Source organism: Sturnira hondurensis, unplaced genomic scaffold (assembly GCF_014824575.4).
Source record: "Sturnira hondurensis isolate 20B ecotype Veracruz unplaced genomic scaffold, ASM1482457v3 Scaffold0014384, whole genome shotgun sequence".
NCBI lineage: Eukaryota > Metazoa > Chordata > Mammalia > Chiroptera > Phyllostomidae > Sturnira > Sturnira hondurensis.
The window spans coordinates 42,261,302-42,281,258 of NW_028087015.1; the positions used below are offsets into that span (position 1 = coordinate 42,261,302).

Below are 19,957 nucleotides of genomic sequence, written 5' to 3' on the forward strand. Positions count from 1 at the left end.
TAGAAAGAAGAAAGTTTTACCCTTTGCGTCAGTATAAATGGACCTCGAGAACATTATGCTAAATGAAATAAGCCCATCAGAGAAAGACAAATACCATGTGATTTCACTCATATCTAGAATCTAATGAACGAACTGAACCAATGAGCAAAATGGAGACAGACTCATAGATAGAGAGCAGGCTGACAGCTGAGGGGGGTGGGGAGGTTAGGGGTTGGAGGGATTAAGCCCAAAGGAAAAAGGACTCACAGACATGGACAACAGTGGGGTGATTCCGGGGGTGGGAGGTATAAGGGAACCAAAGGGTAATGGAAAAAAGTACAGAACAAATAAAACCCCCGGAAAAGAAAAGAAAGAAGCTTCTCTTAGTCTGGGAAAGAGGCAGCCTGAAGTCCAAGACAAGACGCATAGTGTGTATTTCTTACTGCTGACAAACTGCATTCTTCCCATGTTCATGGGGAAAGGTAGGCCCGGGGGACTAGGGTGGCCTCATGGGAGGTGAGGAGAGCAGGGACATTAGTTCCTACGGTCCCGTGGTCTGCGAATGGTTGCTCCAGGCAGAATGTGCTGGGAGGGTGGTGTCTTAGTCCATTAGGCTGCCCTTATAGTTACATAACTGGCTGGCTTATCCACAACAGAAATTCTCCCAGATCTGTGCTCTAGGAAGTCCAAGATCAAGGGGCTGGCAAATACTCTCCTGGTTCATGGATAGCTATCTCTTCTCTTTGTCCCTGGGGGGCTGGAGGGGTGGGGAACTCTGTGGAGTCCCCTTTATGGGGGTGTTCATGGGTCCTACTCCTGAGGGCCCTATGCTCTTGACCTAACTACCTCCCAGAGGCCACATGTCCCGTACCGTCGTAGTGGGCATTAGGTTTCAGCACAGGAGTCTGGGGTGGGGGGCACCCAGCAGGTGAATCACACACATTGGGATCTTCAGGGTGAGCTTTTGAGATGGGAGAGATGGTATAATTGTCTCCAGTTTACAGATAAGAACACTGAGGCTTCAGTCTGTTCATTTCTACTATATTCTGCTTCGACAGAGGGAGGGATAGACCGAGGGATGGACAGACAGATTTACAACGGTGGAGATGGGCCTGCTTTCTCCTTGCCCTTGCTCACCTCTGCCTCAGCAAGACCTGCGGGAAGCCTCAGGAGTCCTTCCCTTCTGGCCAGGATTCAGTCCTCTTCCCAGAACCTAGTTCCCTGACGACAGGAACAGCCGGACTGGCAGGCAGACCTGTGTGCGGGGAGGGGAGCAGCCTCCCGAGACCCAGAGGCCCAGGAGGCTGGCAGGTGCAGTTCCCGTGATAGGCACGGCCGGGAAGGGGGCACTGGCACCAGGACGTCAGCACAGGCGGTGTGAGTTCCCGGGTTTGGACTGTACCTGACTTGTCGTTCATTTGCTAGCTGTTTACCGATTTTTTAGTGTCAGAGTTTCTTTCTGGAAAGTTCCCAGGGACACTTACTCAATGGGGGTAAATATTCATTTTGGCTTTCAGAAAAGCCTGTGCAGAGCTGGCCTATCTCAACCCAACGGTCTCACCGCCCACATGGGGTGGGGAAGAATATGTATGCGTGTGCATACATACGGTGCAGCATTCGTTAGCTTGCGATTTTTACACTGCTTTCTCTTCTCTTTATCTACTATAGCAGAAGAATATTTCAACTCACAGACGGTCAGGAATCCAAGTTCATATTTATATTCCAGCAGCTTTCCTCTGGAACCTTGGGGGTCATTCCATCCATCGGTAACACTGGTTCTACTGCTGCCCCAGTGCCTCCCTCAAAAGAAATGGAACTTCCTGTCGTCCAGGAGCCCAGGGGTGGCTTCCTAGTGGTTAGAGCTAATCACCATAAACTCCTTCAAGACAAAAAGCGCTCCAGAGAGAAATCCTGAACTCAGAGATGAGTCTGCCACAGACCCCAGGTCTAGACCCCATGTCTAGTCCCCTGTGTGGGGCTTGCTGGGAAGCAGCACCGTCCCCCGGCGGGGCTGGCTCTGTGCAGGGCATGCGCTTTCTACTTTGGCCGAAGTATTCCTAAATTCAGTGGGAATCAAAATTCGGAGTAAAAATACCGTGCTGTAGAGCTACTTCTGTCACCACTTTGCCTCCCAACTTGCTTTTCTGTCTTTCCTGACCCCCCCTTCCTTTTTTAAAAATTGCAGTAGACATTCAATATCATTCTGTATTCGTTTCAAATGTACAGCAAAGGGGTGAGAAAATCATGTACTTTACAGAGTATCCCCCCCCCCCCCCCGCGNGGTGGGGAAGAATATGTATGCGTGTGCATACATACGGTGCAGCATTCGTTAGCTTGCGATTTTTACACTGCTTTCTCTTCTCTTTATCTACTATAGCAGAAGAATATTTCAACTCACAGATGGTCAGGAATCCAAGTTCATATTTATATTCCAGCAGCTTTCCTCTGGAACCTTGGGGGTCATTCCATCCATCGGTAACACTGGTTCTACTGCTGCCCCAGTGCCTCCCTCAAAAGAAATGGAACTTCCTGTCGTCCAGGAGCCCAGGGGTGGCTTCCTAGTGGTTAGAGCTAATCACCATAAACTCCTTCAAGACAAAAAGCGCTCCAGAGAGAAATCCTGAACTCAGAGATGAGTCTGCCACAGACCCCAGGTCTAGACCCCAGGTCTAGTCCCCTCGCCTGTGTGAGGCTTGCTGGGAAGCAGCACCGTCCCCCGGCAGGGCTGGCTCTGTGCAGGGCATGCGCTTTCTACTTTAGCCGAAGTATTCCTAAATTCAGTGGGAATCAAAATTCGGAGTAAAAATACCATGCTGTAGAGCTACTTCTGTCACCACTTTGCCTCCCAACTTGCTTTTCTGTCTTTCCCGACACCCCCCCCTTCCTTTTTTTAAAATTGCAGTAGACATTCAATATCATTCTGTATTCGTTTCAAATGTACAGCAAAGGGGTGAGAAAATCATGTACTTTACAGAGTATCCCCCCCCCCCCCGCCGCGATGCTTCACACATCCACCTGGCCCTGCACATGGTATCACGGTATTATTGACTGTATTTCCCAGGCTGTACCTTATGTCCCCGTGACTGCTCTGTAACAACCAATGCACGCTTCCAAATCCCGCACCTTGTTCACCCAGCCCCCCAACACTCCTCCCCTCTGACAGCTGTCAGCCACCCCACATTCTTGAATAGTTAGTTTTGGCTTTAATTATTTTTTAAAAACATTCATTGTGCCAAACGCTTCGGGAATGTGTGTGTGAAAGGAAGCCTGGAGCAAGGTAGTTGTCCTGAGGATTTTCTCGTTTGTGGGAGGAGAGGTCACTGTTGGCGGTATTTATGCTAAACGGCCTGCAAATCTCTGAGTGCCTTTCTGTTCCTCCCTCCCACCCAGCCTGGGCTGAGCTGGGGAGGAGCGTGCGCCTCCATGTTTTTCCTGGGAAATGCGTTCTTCCTTTCCATCAGCCTCCTGGTGCCTGGGAGCACTTTTGATTTGCTGTTGTTCTGGCAACAGGCCAGCTGGCTCGCATGGTCCTTGACGCTTTGGGTAAATACTTCTAACAGTCGTGACTGGAAGGTATCCAAATCGGTTCAAGGCATTTGTATCCACTCCATGTCCAAGGCGCTGTATTTGGAGTGATCTTTCCTTCGGTGAGTAAGTTGACAGCAATATGACTCAGGAGAAGCTGCTGTCTGAGGAAGTAATGGAAAAGCAAGCAGTTTTCGATAAGCTAGCAGGTTTGCTTATCATGGAAGGAGTGTGACCAATGGCTAGCCAGAATGTCAGAATCACAAATAAAAATGGGACACATGCTGAGTGTGACTGGGAATCCAGATTCCTCCCAGCGTTTGACATCGCGAACACGGAGCCCCCTCACCCCATCTTTAGGGTCTCTTTTGCGCAAAGGTATTCTTTGTGTGGTACAAGTTTATGTATTAGTGGAGAAACATATATCAGGTTAAATAACTTCGAAATCGTGAATTCTTCCAGATAATGGCAATCAACAATGAGTTAGTGGAGACAAACTGCAGACTGAAGAGAAAACACACTTGAACCTGCCTTCTCCTTTTCCGCTGCTACTTCACGTAATTAGAAAGGCTTTTCCCAAAGTTCCCTTGTGTGGGAGAAATACAGCCGACAAAAATGTGGGAGAAATCGGAGGCTAATGAGGTCGGGGCGGTTACGGCGTGCCCTCGGCAGCCCAGCAGGCTGCCGCTGAAACCCTGTCAGGCCGGTATGTTCTGCCCACGCACCGTCGCTCTGCACACACACACTCGTTCTTGTGCACAGTTTGCACATGAGCAATGTGCAAGGCGCCTGGGCCTGGCGAATGAAGGCTCCTCTCAGCCCCGTCTCTGAGTGTATGATTCTGTGAGATCTTAAAGATGTATTTTAGTTGGACATCTAACAACAAAGCAAAATGAAACAAAAAACTCCGTTTCTTTGCAGCATCCAAATTGAATATTTTATTGATGGCAAAATAGGGATTATTGAGGAAAGGGGTGATCATTCACGATATCAGCTCTTTCCCAAATGATACCTAGTTAACACATTGGGGTTGAGAATCAAATCTGAAGGTGATGCCCATTTAATGAGGCCAAGTGACATAGCAAGAGTCTGGAAATATATTATTAATATACTGTATATAATACATATACTATATATTAGATATGTTTATAATATATATAAAATAACAATGTCCAATAGGGAGACAGTTTCCCTGTTGAAGTCTTCACGCTGCAGACAGCCTTAAAAAGCCCAGAAGTCATCTTGGTGGGCCCGTCACCCCTTCCACGTCAATGCAGGACTCGGCGACGTGCTCTTCTTGACTCCCCTTTCCAGGCTCGTGTGCATGGCACACAGTTCGGGAAGTAGAAACGTGGTCCATTCCGTACTTTGGGGAGGAGCCCTGGTGTCCATATTAGGATGCCCTGTAAGTCCCGTCGTCAGGGAGATTTGCAGAGAAGTCTTTAAAAAAAAAGAGACTACTCAGAGAGAAGCATTTTCCAGAATGGGGAGGTCATGATGTGTGAATGATCAGGCGGAAGCTTCGTCCTGGGATCCTGACATCTGCAGGAAACGAAGACGCTTCCCCTGCCCTTCCTTCCGGAAGTACGGTGCCTGCTGCTCCTTTGGGTGGACTGCACCTGGGTGGCCCCAGCAGAGCCTGGAACTGCCTTTCAATTCAGCAGGACGCTCTGGGCTGCTCGCTCAGGCCCTCCGAGACCACGCCCCAGACAGGGAAAGGGGTGCTCAGCTGGGGGACCTCTGTGCCCGAGACTCACTGCATGAATTTTACTAGGAGACTAAAAACTCGGCCCATTCATACAAGGTTAATCAAAAGTTCATTGTTAGTGGGTTCTTCTTTCCGAAGATGGAGCCAATTTAAATTCTGGCCTCTGAGCAGCAATATTTTTCAAAGAGGCAGGTCAGCCCTTCCGCCAAGTGGCCCCAGAACCTCCTGCGGCAGGAGTATGGAGAATGGAGGGGTCAAACTCTCCTTTGACAATTGACACCCCGCCTCTTTTACTTTAAAACCAGCCAGGCGGAGTTCTGACAGAGGCTTTACCCACGTCCGATATTTATGAGCTGTTGAAACTGAAAAAAGTGACCTAGCACTGGGTTGGTTGATGAAATTACAGCGTCAAGTTTGCTCATTATTTTCCAGCTGTTGGAAATTGCTGGAAAAAGCAGTCCTGGAGATGGAAGAGCCCGGGCCCCTCCCTCAGCACAGCCTGGCTTCTGTGAATCCACCTGGGCTCATTCCGGTGCCTCCCTGCCTTTGTGGTCTTCCATCTGTTGGCTCTTCTCTCGCTCTCCCTGGTCTACCTCGATAGCCTTTTCTATGTCAAGCCTTTCTTGTTACCCTTATTTGCAGTTAATTCTTCGTTCCCCGGTGTTCTCTAAGCCTTTGTTTATATCCATGCCCTCACCATAGCCTTCATCGCAGTGTGCTTTGTGCTCTGTTATTTCCGTACTGATCTATCACATTTCCCCTCTCTTGGGGTTTGAATAAGTGAATTCTGGGTTCAACTTTACAGGTGAGAAAACGAGCTCTGAAGAAGTTTGATCATTGGGCCAGGGCCACACATTTAGAATAGTTATGGGCTTCACTCTGAATCTGGTAACTTTGTCCCAGTGTATTTTGTCTTCTGGTCTAATGCAGAAAAACATTTTATTCTTTTTGTTTAGTTTGATTTATTCTGTATACACACATGAACACATATATATAGATACACATGAATATGTGTGTGTATAATATAATTTAGGAATGTATGTATATTCCTGCATTATATCCAAGCTGTCTGTCCGGGGTCATAGTCAGTTATATGAAAATCAGAATGCAGTGTGACACAGACTCATTATTACTATGCACAGCGGTCACACCCAGAAGACAGCTCCCAAGAAGACTTTTAATTTCGAGAAGTATGCTGACTTGCTTCCCACAGGGCTGGTGCAGTGGGCTAGTCTTTTCGTGAACTCCTCACCTCCATCCTACATTCCTGCCAGCAGCTGTTCTGTCCCCACCCCTGCTCTCAGCAGATGGTCTGGTTCACTGCTTTAGCTGAGATGATGGAGGTCAGTAGCTCTCAACCTGTCATATGTGCAAACAACACACGGAGGGCTTGTTATAACAGTTCCCTGGGCCTCGTCCCCAGGGATTCTGAGTCAGTAGGTGGGGGTGGAGTGGGTGACTTTGCTTTTCTAACAGGCTCCTGGGCGGTGCCAGTGTGGCTGGCCTGAGGACAACACTGAGGGAACCAAGGATGGAGGCCAGGCCGGGTGGTGGGGTGTCTTCCCCAGGGCAGAGCCTCTCCGGGTTTTGATCCTTCCTCTCCTCCTGGAGGCAGAATCCAGAGAAGGGTGAGTCTCTTCTCGGAACAAACCCTTTCACCACAACTTTTAAAATTCTACTTGACATTCAATATTATTTTATATTAGGTTCAGGCGTGCAGCATGGCGATGAGATAATTATAAACTTTACAAAGTGTTCCCCTGATATTTCCAGTACCCACCTGGCCCCATACCTGGTTATCACAGTATCATTGACTATATTCCCTATGCTGTAGTTACACTCCTGTGACCATTTTGTAACTACCAATCTGTGCTTCTCAATTCCTTCCCCTTTTTCACCCAGCCCCCCAGACCCTCCCCTCTGGCAGCCGTCAGTCTGGTCTCTGTGTCTGTGAGTCTGTTTGCCGTGCCTGGGTTTTCATGCCGCCTTGTGTTGACTCTCGCCGGACCTCGCTTTAGCCGTTCGCCCCCCTGTCTCTCTGTGTCTTTTTCACACCGTTCCATTGCCTTTCTTTCTCTCCTCCTCCTCTGACAGAGCTGCTCAGGTGTCCTCGCCCAGGTGTTCTATTGAAGATGCATAGCTTCCTCATGATGATAAAATGGTTTCTGTAACAATACATGACAATTTCAGGTTCTATTCAGTTGGCTAGGACCTGAGCCCTTGTAATTTGGGAATTGGCTTGCAGACAGGAGAATGAAGAAGCCAAGTTTAATTTTTTTTTATTTTGTGGAGGTGGATGGAAGAGACTAATGACATCACCGAAGAGAGTTAACTTGTACATTTCTTTATTCCAATATGGGACAGTTGTTCTAGGCATTTTAATTGCACACTTGGTTTATGGACCTCAATGTGCTGCCCTCTGAGGCATTTCAGTGTTGACATGCCAGGCGAAGTCCCCCAGCCATGTATTAAGCAGTTGGAGATGGAATGAGTGAGGCTTCATACACAGCTGGTCCTCCAATAGCACTGTTCTGTTACAGCGGTGATGGAAACAGCTGATTCCCGGAGGGGTCCACCGTTTGTGGGGTTTGCACAGTCTCCCAGTATCTGTGTGCATATTCCCGGGGGCCTCTGGTTTCCTTCCATGTCCCAAAGATGTGCATGTGAGGTGAACCAGAGCGTCTGATCACCCTGGTCTGAGTGGGTGTGGGTATGGCTGTGGGTGGCCCTGCGATGGGAGTCCTGTCCTGGGTGGGTCCTGCCTGGCGCCCTGAGCTGCCAGGACCGGCTCTGGCCACCCACAACCCTGGACTAGAGAATCAATGGGTTAGAAAATGATGGTCTTACTTGTTTTTTTCATCTTTCTTAAATGCGTGTGTAGCTCACATTTATTTTAGTGACCTTGGAGTATCATGCTAAGCAACATTGAGTCAGACAGAAAAAGTTAAGAACCATATGATTTCTCTCACATGGGGGATATAAAAGTGAAAGCAACAAATGGACAAACAAGACAAACAAACAGAAACTCGTAGACACAGACACCAGTATGGTGGTGTCTTCCTTCCAGAGGGAAGGAGGTGGGGGGAGAAGGAGTCGAAGGTAAAGGGGGTCAAACATCCGGTGATGGAAGGAGATGTGACTTTGGGTGGTGGACACACAGTGCAGTATACGGAGGACGTGTCATAGAATTGCGCACTTGAAACCCATATCATCTTATTAACCAATGTCACCCCAATAAATTTAATAATAAATAAATACTTCATTGAGAAATTTTAAAAAAGAAGTATTATGGGTCTTAGGTAGAAGTTTGGTGCTGTTTTTGTGACCAGAAATAGGCTGTAGGAACTTGACTCTTGCTTGTATCAATTAGTCCGTGGTGACATTGGTGTCCTCGTGGGCCGTTTGACTTGAAGGCCCAGTTCCCAAGCACTACCCTGGACACTAAGCGAGGACCTGCTTGGAAACGTTTCCGGGAGCCACTCTGCATGCTGAGTGAGGAGGCTCCTCTGTTCTTTGAGAATCACTCGCACCTTCGTTGGCATTCACATCACTTCGTTAATCTTCATCACTTATAATGAATCATAATCCTACCTAAACATGCTTATGGGACACTTTCCCACCTGAGTTCTTACTGTCAGTGCTTTTCCTGGCTCAGTACTGGTATTCTGTAGGACACACAGGCATCATTGAAACCAAGGAAGGAAGGCGCATGTTGTGCTTATTCACATTTCATCTCTCTATTGAAACTTAATTTTTTCTTAAGTGGGTAGAATTTTTGGTGTATTGGTCTTCCGAGTTCTTTAGAGTATGTGTTGTTTTTGAAGACCCACCAAATATGTCTCTTTTTATGCAACAGACATTCTTTAATGTGCTTGTTTTCTCTTCCCTCCTTACATTCGTCTCTGGAGGAGGGGACTGCGCCTGGCTCCCGCAGGGCTTCCCCGTGGGGCCGCGCATGTGCGCACCTCAACCAAAGTGCTCAGCTCCTCCGTACACAGGGCAGTGCTCACCGTGGGCAGAGCATTGGCTGGGATTGTTTCAGTCTTCACGATAACTCTGGAAAGTAGATTATATCATTAACCCCAAGGTTAGGAAACTTGCCCAAGTTCATCTGGCTACTACTACATGGCAGAGCCTAAGTCTGTGCAATGCCAGTTCCCATGTTTAACTTCCCCACACATCTCCCCGGGGCATCGGAGTTCTACCTTCTCCCTGCCCCTCCCACTCTGCACCATGTGTCCTCACTTTCTCCTCATGCTGTCCCCTCTGTCCCTCACTTCTCGCCCAGCCCATCACCACCTGTCTGCTCAACCTTCTCCGCCTTCCTGTTCTGCTTCAACTGTGTCTTCTTCCAGTCCTTTCCCCGCTTCCCAGAACATTTCCCTGGCCCTCTTTTTATTTTTTAACCTCTTCCCTTTCTTTTTTAAAAACAGCAATCATTCCTGAAAATGGACCCTCTGGCTCTTTCGGTGGTGCTGGATCATAACCATATCAGGTGGTAGGTAGTTGGCCAGGCGAGGACAGTAGAATATGGGATTGAAAGAAACAAGAAGAACTGTTTTGCTTTTTCTGTTAGTAACATGAAATAATGAGCGACTAGCATGGCTTGATGTCCATGCTTTGTAAGTAGCTAAAGAGAGGACAACTGACAAGTGCACACATGCATACACACGCACACCTGCTCCGTGTGCTGATTGCCATTTTACTGAGCTGCATGTTTTTGGCGACAACTCAAGCATCAGAGTTGGTGTTGTCCGGGAGCGTGGAGAGGCTCATCGTTTTGTCTCCTCTCATTTGCCCCATTGTGTGGAGAGTTGGTTTGGAGATAATCGTGCATGGATGTGAATTATCCCTGGAGTCCCATTTGGATGTCTGGGCTTAGGCATTTGGCTTCTCTCTCCAAATCCAGAAGTTATGGCCATTCATCATTATAAATAAGACTTTTAAAAGAAGACAAAGCTGTAAAATAAACATTTGAGAGCAGTGTTGGATATGCCCAGCTGAATAAATTGCCCTGCTAATTAGCTTTCAACTCCAAACCTCATTTAAATACTCTCCCTTTTTTCTCTCTATAAAGAAAAGAACACAAGGGGAAAAAACCCTAGCAATTATAGTAGATTCTAAGCAAAAATATAGCAAGGATATTTTGATAAGAGATATTTCCGTATAGAAAGTACAAAAATTGGGCGAGTTCTTGCAGCTGCGCGGTGTCACTTGGAAGAAGAGTGAAATGAATAGACTTTGTAAGCTTGTGGGAGGGTGTGGGGAAGTTTTGGTTGCTGAGCCGTTCACAGAGATCCAGCGTTTACCCATTAAACACGGGAATGGCTCACAAGGTCTCCTGTGGCTTCTGCCTTTTCCTGCGAGCAGGATGAGGCTGTGCTGCCTAGGGCCATGTTTGACTCAGTAATGGCATTCTCACTGATAACATCACGAATGCTGCATACCGTTGCATAGAAGGGTCTCGTTAATTTCCTGAAATTGCATAAACCATATTATAACCCTGTCCTAGAAATCTGAGCTACCTTGGCACAGCTATGTTGTACGGCCAGACCCACCTAATATATTTTGCCTGTGTGACAGCTGGGGTGGCCTTCCCAGGCCTGTGCCACTTTGCTGGGCCCAGGGCTGTGAACGCAAAATGAAAGCCCAGCTATACCTGGTCAGGGGACCCATGCTGCACAGATGTAGCTGTCCCCACAAGTGATGCCCCAGCTCTGACCTGTCCCAGTGGCTTGCCTGGTCTTCCTGGGTTGAAGTCTCCAGAACGGATTTTTTCATTTTAAGAAAATAATCTTGTACATGTTTCCTTTTCTAAAAAGAGATAAATAAATAAAATGAATGCAACCTCCCATTCCCTACCAAAAGCAACATGGTGGTATCCATTGTACCACACCTTGTAATTGCACAAGTTCAACCCCAAACTTAGCTCCTAAAACGTGACCCTGGGCTGCAGAACTCACATCTATGGTCACCTGTGTGACATGCAGGCCAGTTTGATGTTAGAAAGAATTTATTTTTTTTCTTTTGGTATTTTAACTCATCAGAAAACCCAACAATGGAAGAGAAAACAGAGGTGTTCATTTTGAGGTAAGCCTGGCACTTAAAGAGAAACCTGTAACTCTTACCTGGAAGAAGAAAACATGGAAGTTCCATTTCAGACACTGCACGTGTCAATGCTAGCTGTTGTGACAATATTTCTGACCACTGTGGAGGATTAACTCCAGCCCAGCAGGTCCACAGCTAAGCAGGAACGGCCGTGGAAGTAGACATGGGTGCTTGCGCTCCGTGTGGAGAGACTGGGCAGGAGACCTGTGCTGCCAACGCGGAGTTATCACTCCCATGGATCACTCACTTCCTGGATTATCGGCAGAAACTCAACCCCCAAACTTGCTTTCTTCTGTCTGCTGGCCCTCTTCTTCTGTGGTGGCATACTCACCCAAGGCAGCCTCGGTGGAGCAGAGCCTTGCCGTGAACATTCATTAAGGGCTCCTAGAGCCCAAGCAGAGGCGCTGAGAGGTCTGGTTTTAAAGCACGTACTCTCTCTGCAAAAGCAAGAGCATTTGGGCGTAGAGAAACACACATGGGTTCCCTATCAGGTGGGGCCTGGATTCAAACCCTAGTTCCGTTAAAGTATGGCGTTGGGCGTGTCACTTACATTTCCTGAAGCTTAGTTTCCTCTTCTATAAAATATGGGTCTTCGTGCAACATTACAGGATCCTTTTGAGAATTAGAGATGTTTATACAATCTCTATGTGATAGCTGTATTTCCAGAATGGATATACCTCTTTGTATATATGTTCTACAAGACGAACTCAGCAAAGTGCCATCTGAACAGTGCAGCCCAAGAAGTCCCCAGGCCTTCAGGATGCAGGGGCTGGATAAAGAGGCCTGATTCACAGGACCCAAGGGCTGGGCTCCAGTGAAGGCTGGGCCTGTGGGCAAAACTTCACTAAAGCAGGCGCAGGAAGAAGGCATCCAGACAGCAGGTGGGGGTCATGCCAAGGCATGAAGAGAGGCATGCATGTGGCATTTTCCAAGCAAATGATTAGGAAGTTTTTGATACAATTTGGAGACCTTGAGCAGCGGGCCCACTAGGAATTCGTGGACGAGCGACTGCTGCCCAGATGAGTGAGCACTCACGAGGCCTCTTTCCTCCCCTCCTGCCCACGTCACAGTCGGGCAGCCCTGCCTTTTCCTTGTATGCGTTTCTGTAAGTGAGTTTGAAAAGACAAAGTTGCAAACAGGATCACGTCCATACCTGCACTGGATAGCCTCTGTGAAGCTCTTGGAGCTGCTAGATGGAATGACATGGCAAAAGGCCGGCTGACTTTGTAAGGCCAGCACGTCCATGCGGTGGGTCACGGTGGGGGAAATGAGGGGCTGATATTGAGAAAGAGCAGGATTAAGGTAGAGAAAAGTAAAAAGTGGTGAATAGGGAGGGGGACTGCTTGTAATTCAGGTTCAAGCCATATAGAAATTATATTGATTATTGAAGTGATGTATCCAACACGTGAGTTGACTGGGGTCTGTTTCTGTTGTTGGTCAGTGAATGGGAACGTTCGGAAGCAGATTTTCCACTTCGCAGGCAGAAGTAGTGGAGTGAACCCAGGGAGGGGGCGCTGAGGGTAGGGCTGTGACTCCACTCGACCTAAGGTTGCATTTGCATGTAGAGGAAAGAGTGATTTAGAATGATGTTAAGGAAGTCTTAGTAATTTAACAGTAAAGTACGAACCAACACTTGCAAATGTTGGTGAGAATCAGATTTTCTCTTTGTGGCTGATTTGGAAAAACAATCCTCTGTTTCTCCTAGGATTTGCGATGGGTTAAATATTATTTTAGAAAGCACATTTTGGTATCACAGCTTAAAGGTACTTCTAAGAGAAAGCTCTATAAAGGAAGTAACCTAGAATGATATTTTATGTGCATTTGAATTCAAAATAAGGGAGTCACACATTCTGTTGCCTAGATAAAGGTTTTGAGAGTTAAATGGGAATATGGCAAACACTGGGCAAAAACTGACTTAAAAGCACAGATAGGCCTGCAAGTATTTAAAGGGTGGAGGCATCAAAGTATGTAAGAAATAGTTCGGATCACCACAAATAAAGTCATGGAATGTGTAATGGGACCTCAGGAAGAAGTCCTGTTACTGTGTAGAAATTCCATCATTTGCTACATTTAAGATAAAGTGGAAACGGTGTTTTCCAAGGGTTGGCACCTATCTTCCCAGGAGCGATGGGGCCTTTTCAGAGCTTCTGAGGGCAGCCAGCAGGTGTTGCTGCCAAGCGCGTCCATGGAGGTGGGAGGCAGAGGACTCCCTGCACTAAACGAAAGCAATTGCTTAGCATAAAGCTGGCCCTTCTTTAGAATGGAGAAGGGATACGGCGTATCGTATTACCAGGAAAAGTGTTCTTTTAGTAGTAGATTTAACATGTGGGGGTGATCGAGTATGTTTTTGAAAACTACTGCCTAAATATTTAAACTTTTGCAAGTCCTGATTAAAAAATAATAGAAACCCATTTCAATTGAGGGTTTTGTGCCTTAAAATTAGTTTTTTGTAGTGACATGGACAAAAAAAGATATAGTTTCAGAACTGTGTACTTGACTGTCTAGGAAGACTGTGCTATCCAATAGTGAAGGAGTACATGGAGGGTCTAACACATACTTAGAAGGATCATACATGGTCTATTTGTAATTAATGGGATCCATATACTGTGACAGCAGAAAAGAAAGTAAACTTGTAAGGTCTGGCAATGCTTGTAAATTTGGAGCAAAAGCAATGTTTCTGGAAGTTCCATATGTATGGATGTGCCCAATTACCAATGTTTTGTGAGCGTTTTACACGTGTATTCATCTTGAACTATTTCTCCCAGCTTCCACTTGCCAAGACAGACTGGGAAAATACTACTGAGGCGGACACCCTGTCCTCGCCCTGCCCACACTGCAGCAAACCCTCCCTCAGGGCAGGTCGGAGCTGCCTGTGGGGCAGCTGGCATGGTTTCCCATAGTCAGCACAGGGAAGCCTTTTGAGAGGCTGACACTAGGCCCGCAGAGCAGGGAGGGCATCTTCCAGTTTCCTGGGACTGTTGCTCACTGCCGCAGAGACTAGGTGCTCCCGTAGACGCCCAGTAAACGCTCAGGAGAATGCAAGTTCCAGAGGACAGCTCATCCTTTACCTGCTTACCATGGCCAACCTCCCCGAAAACCCTATAGCTGGGCCCTTAGGAACGCAGATGGGATCCCAGGGATGAAAGGGTGTGGCATCACCCCAAGGGCATCTTCAGGCTCTCTGACCACTGTGCCCCTTCTCTTCCCATTGGCCTTGTTGGCAGCCACGCCCTGGCTGATTGCATGTGGCGGGAGGGTCATTTTCAGGGGAAGGAAGAGGGTGAGCAAACGTTCTCGCTTCCTCATAAAGTTCTCCCTTCCTCCATATCCTGTGTGCTGGGTCCTGAGTAGCTCAACAAGTAGCAGAACCCTTTTCAGACTCCTCATAGCAAGAAACCAACTCTTGCTGTTAAAGACTTGTGAGGGAAAAAACCATCTCATGTTCTATTCTGCCTAAAATGCCTCAAGCCCCATCAAGCACAAATGGATATTTGGAAAAGGGAAAGTACCCAGTGGACGCGCCACCTCTGTAACTAAGCCTAGCTACCCTGACCGTTCCCTCGGTGCCCTGTCTTCTGGCATTTTGCTGGGGGGCGGTCGAGGACTTCTCGATGTGCCCTCGGGCACAGCTTAGCATGAATGGGCGGGTGAGAGAGAGAGCGCTCACTGCTGTAAATGCAGTGGGTGTGTAGCGAGCTGACCCTCAGACATGTTCATGACATCCTCACCCAGAACTTAAAGGTCTAGTGAGCCAAGAGTTGCCTCGAAATGTTGGGTTTTTATTTCTGCTCATTGTCCTTTATAGATGAAGGAGCTGCACTGAAGGTGTTCACCTGAACTGTAAAAATTCACCTGTCCTTTCTGGGGAGGTGCTTAGCCATCAGAGCCAAACATCTAAGTGGCTGGAGTTAAGTTTCCAATTGAGTGTCCCTCTTAGGGGATGAAAACTCCCACCTCTTGGTGCTTCTACTTTTTAATATCTCCCATCTCACTCGGGCAATACGACAGCCTCTACGTTCTATTGTGTCAATTCCCTTTTTTAGGGGGATAGATTCCATTGTAAGCTTACAGATATAGCTTCAGCTATGTGTTGTTTTTATAGAGAAGCAAGAATGGGAAGGGGAAATCATAGCTAGAAAACAACTGTGCCCATGCCACATTCAGGTCACTCCGTCTAGCTTATACATACTTCTAGAATGTTCCAGACACTTACTGTACTGGGAGGTGTGCACACAGAAAAAGAACACAGCAGTGAACTCCTTTGAGAGTGATATGGTGTGGCTAAAGAGTGAATATAAATTATCTTCCCTACCTCCTGAAAGATTTATGCATTATTTATTAGCTAATTTTTCCACCAAGATTATAATCATCTCACCTGTTGCTTGCCAGCCTGGTAGATAATTAATATCACTGCTCTGTTTATTTACATACGTGACTCATCCTGCATTAATGAAACACAACCCCCAGTCACCAGCTCTCATTTTTCTCCTGGGCAGCCTTTCAACACTGCCCTACCACTGCGAGGTTAGGAAAACAGTGGACTGGCCTCAGATCAGCCCAGTGCAGACCTGTGGGATGATGGGTTCACTGGGGTGGGGTAGGATGCTGTTTGTGCAGATGGCTGAAGCTTGTGTGTACATGTCCCAATTTCAAGAAGAAACACTTGGAGCAGAGGAAGCCTGAAAGCCTTGGCTTCCCATGGTCGAATGGGGGTGGAGCTCTGGAACCTGACAGGCATTGAGCTCTCTGTATGTCTTCGTTGTACAGGAGAGCATGCTGAGTAATTTATCTCCTGCGCCAGATTAGTCTGGAAACCACCATCCCCAGCCTTCCTGAAGATCAAGTCCATTCTAGCTGTGCTGGCCGTCACTGCACAGATCCAGCCTTGACGGCAGCTCTACGAGTGTCACCGGTAATTCTACCAATTATGTCAAGTAGGGCTTCTCCTTTGCAAATGTCCCTTTTTTATTTAAAGAAAAAAAAGAGGGAGAGAGAGAAAGAAGGAAAAAGCTCTGTCTCACCGGCAGACTGTGGTTTAGCACTCGGTGATGAGCTGTTACCGAGTGAGGCGGTGCCAGGCCGCTCCTGTGATTCATCTCCTCTCTTGTCAAGACCAGTTGAGGCAACCCTTCGGAAACCTCCCTGCTCTGTGAAGAGGTACTTTGTGTCAGAAGGGGAAGACAGGAGAGCAACAGTAATTAGGTGTTCTGAGCAGAGAGAATTCGTTCTTCCTGATTAGTGAATAATTCCTACAATTTAAGCTTAAGAGTATTGCCAACCAATTCAGTATACCAGGTTCCTTCGTCATTTCCAATGGCTTGTTCTTTTTCTTTGAAGGTCATTTAGCAAACCGGACCAACTGTTTTCTTAAAATCTTGTTGAAGACCTGACAATGTGCAGGAAGTTTAAGGCTGGGCGTTTTGGATGCATATCTGTAGAGATGCAGATCCCAGCTGTGCCTGACCGTGGGACGCACTGTGGGAGTCTAGTTTCTGGAAGCTGAGGCAGTATTATTTGGCCTGTGAAGTTTGTAAGTCTCAGGTATGGCTTATCTAGTGTCTGATTACAGTTGCGGAAAGACAGATCACCTTCAGGACTATTGGCACCCATGGCTGGTTGAAAACTGGAGTGTCCTGGTAGAAAATGCATCTCCTCTCTCATCTGTTGTTTGTATCGTGTCATTTTCATCCATAATCGATCCCCGTCGTTGAAATGCAGATTCCAGAGTAGAGCACATTACCTTACACATTCCATTTTACTCACTATGGTTTCTTACTAACTTCACTAATTTCATCTTCTTTGTTTTGCCAGTGGCCCAGGTCTCTGCAGCACAGTGGTAACGTTTCAAAGAAACTTTAGACTGGCACTGAGTAATCTATTGCGTCTAGTGTTCTGCCTGACTTTCAAGAGCATACATCTTTAGTGTTATCCTCGGGATTATGGATCTTTATAGGAATTTTAATTCACATTCCTCAGTTTACAGATATAACAGTCGAGGTACAGAGTGGGTAAGGGACCATCTAACGTTGCTCAGCAGATTGCTTGTGGGGCCGTGACTGAAACCTTGTGCTCTTGAGACGGTGCTGTGAACGTGACACCACGTGGCTGTACGAAACATTCTCTCATGTGTGCAGATGCTCCCTGTTCCCCTCCACAGAGGACTTCCTTTGCGTCCTCCAGTCCTGAGACCTGTGGGTGTGATTTTCGTCCTCTTATTTTCCGCCCTGAGCTTGTCAGAGCCTGATGGAGTTTTGGCCAGAGGGTAAAAGAGGATTTGCTCCATGGCTCTGAGAGTGCTTTAGTGCTACCGAAGACACTCATTCCCTGGGGAGTTTAGTTCCAGGTTAGCCCAGCATCTCCCAGGCTTGGCTTTCCGGAACTGGAGCGCCTCCCATCCCAGACTTGCATTCTCACCTAAACTCTTCTCTTGCACTTTAAAATCTTCTCTGAAAGAGGATGGATGCATAGATGAAGTACTGATAAACCTGGAGCCTCCTCCTTCCCTGAAGGCTGTTCTTAAACCCTGATGTGCCTCTTTTTGAACTTTTATAAAACTCCTATTATATAACATTTTCAATATATACAAAAGTAAGCAGAACAGGATAATGAATCTTGTAATACCTATCACCCAATATCAGTAGTATCAACTCGCGGCCAGTGTGGTGTCATTTCTGCCCTACTGAATTTATCCCTCCTGTGTTATTTGGAAGCAAATACCAGATATCATTAGTATTATAGTATTATTATTATTAGTAGTAGTAGTAGTAGTATTATATCATCTTATTCATTAGTATTTTGGTATAAATCTCTAAAAAATAAGCATATTAGAGGTGTAGTTATAATACTATTATTATATGAAAAAATAATTCTTTAACACCTTGATAGTATTCAAACTATAGTTGTCACGTAAATGTCATAATTTTCATAGTTTGTTTGTTTGAATCTGGCTCTAATGTCCACACATGGAAGTGATTGTAAGGCTTCTGAGTCTCTTACTCTCTCGGTTCAAAATCAGTCGCTGTCTCTTTGTCATCTCCTCATCGGAAACACTGAGTTGTTCCTCCCGGAGAGCTTGCTGCAGCCTGGATGTGACTGGTTGCTGACCCACAGGGTCCCTTCACATGTGTCCCTGTCCTCTTATTTCTTATCAGTGACCATTGCATCTGAAAGTTGTATTGAATCATTTGCTCAGGAAAATGAAAACACGTGTACTGAGGCACGCTGGAGGGTGGAGTGGAGTCGTGGGTGTGAGGTGCCCGGTCATGGCCGGCTTTGGGGCTGTGGGGGAGGGGGACTGTGTGAGCTCGAGATAATGTGGACGCCGAGAGCACAGGCTCGGAGGCCACGCTGCCTGGGTTCCCGTTCCAGTTCTGTCACTCCTGAGCTCTGTAGCCCTGGGAAAATTAACTGACCTCTCTGCGCTGCAGTTGTCTCATCCATCCGATGGGACATAATAGGTTCAATGGGACATAGGTCTCATCTGTTCAACATAATAATGGGACCCACTTCACCCATTGAGGATCAAAAGGGTCGACATGTGTGTGTATAATGTGCTTAGAACACTGGTGTGATGTGAGCCCTTCGAAAGTGTTGGCTGTTTCGTCTGAAAGAAGGGTGGCAGGGGGGTTCAGGGCAAGGAGAAGAGTCGAAACGAAGGTCCATTTGTGGGAGCCAGTAACCTTGCCGCAGAACCGCCCACGGAGCAGCCCTCCTGAGAGGCCCAGGCCCGGTGACCCTCCTCTGGCTCTGATTTTCTTCGTTGCATTCTCTCTTTATTTTTCCCATGTCTCTCCATGTGTCATCCCATGTTAGTTATTTTCATCTTGCAAACACTTTGCACATGAGTGAGGAAGAAAGCAGAGCAGGGACACCAGTGCCAGGTGGTGCTGGGGCCGGAGCGAGGGGACTCCGGTGTCTGGAGGACATCTGTTGGGATCGTATGTTCTGTGGGTGCCCCAGGCTCATGTCTGCCTCTTGTTCTGCCTCTGTGCTTAAAGGGTCAAAGGCCAACACTCTTATGGTGTTTCCCATTCATTCCTCCTAGTTACCTTGACCTTCATGTGGAACCCCATGCTGTAGTCTGCAGCTGATTTTCTTCACTGCCTCGCTTATCATCATCTGCATTAGTCTTTGAACATGTGAGTCTTTGGCTCTGCATGAGAAGCGCAGTTTCTAATGTTACAGGAATGCATGCTTCTCTCGTTTCATGATTTCTCTCTGTGGGTTTCACTGCGAGCCCTCTGGGTTGTCTCATGGCAGTGATTACTGGGGAGAGAGTCTTATTTGTTACCGGATGTTTGCCTCCTCTGATCCCAGTGTCCTTTACAGCAGAGAGTACCAAACTAGAGACCCCTGTTTTGTAAACACGATTCAACTGAAAGGCCACCATGCCCCTCCTTCAGGCTGCTTTCTCCCGGTGTGTGTGGTGTGTGTGTGTGCTTGGAGACTGGGGGAAGAGTTGGAGGTCTGCAGGCTCTGGGGCCATATGAGGGTCACTCTCCCTCTTCGCTTTTCCATTTCCTCATCATTTCCCTGGAGGAGAAATGTCTTCAGCCGTATGGGGATTTGAGATTCTTCTTGATGTTTTCTCTGTTTAAGATATTCTTAGGTTCCCCACTGAGCAGAGCTACACTTTTT

The 19,957-nt window shown here is 47.1% G+C and overlaps 1 protein-coding gene and 1 long non-coding RNA gene across 3 annotated transcripts in view; both read left to right on the forward strand.

Moving 5' to 3' along the window:
* The window catches only part of GHR (growth hormone receptor), a 218,056-nt gene that overhangs the window by 36,762 nt on the left and 161,337 nt on the right, over positions 1-19,957 (forward strand). The window lies entirely within an intron of this gene.
* On the forward strand, positions 7,771-18,041 carry LOC118998821 (uncharacterized). The gene is made up of 3 exons (XR_005068958.1): positions 7,771-7,782; positions 14,175-14,179; positions 16,950-18,041. It is a non-coding gene; the product is annotated as an uncharacterized LOC118998821 (long non-coding RNA).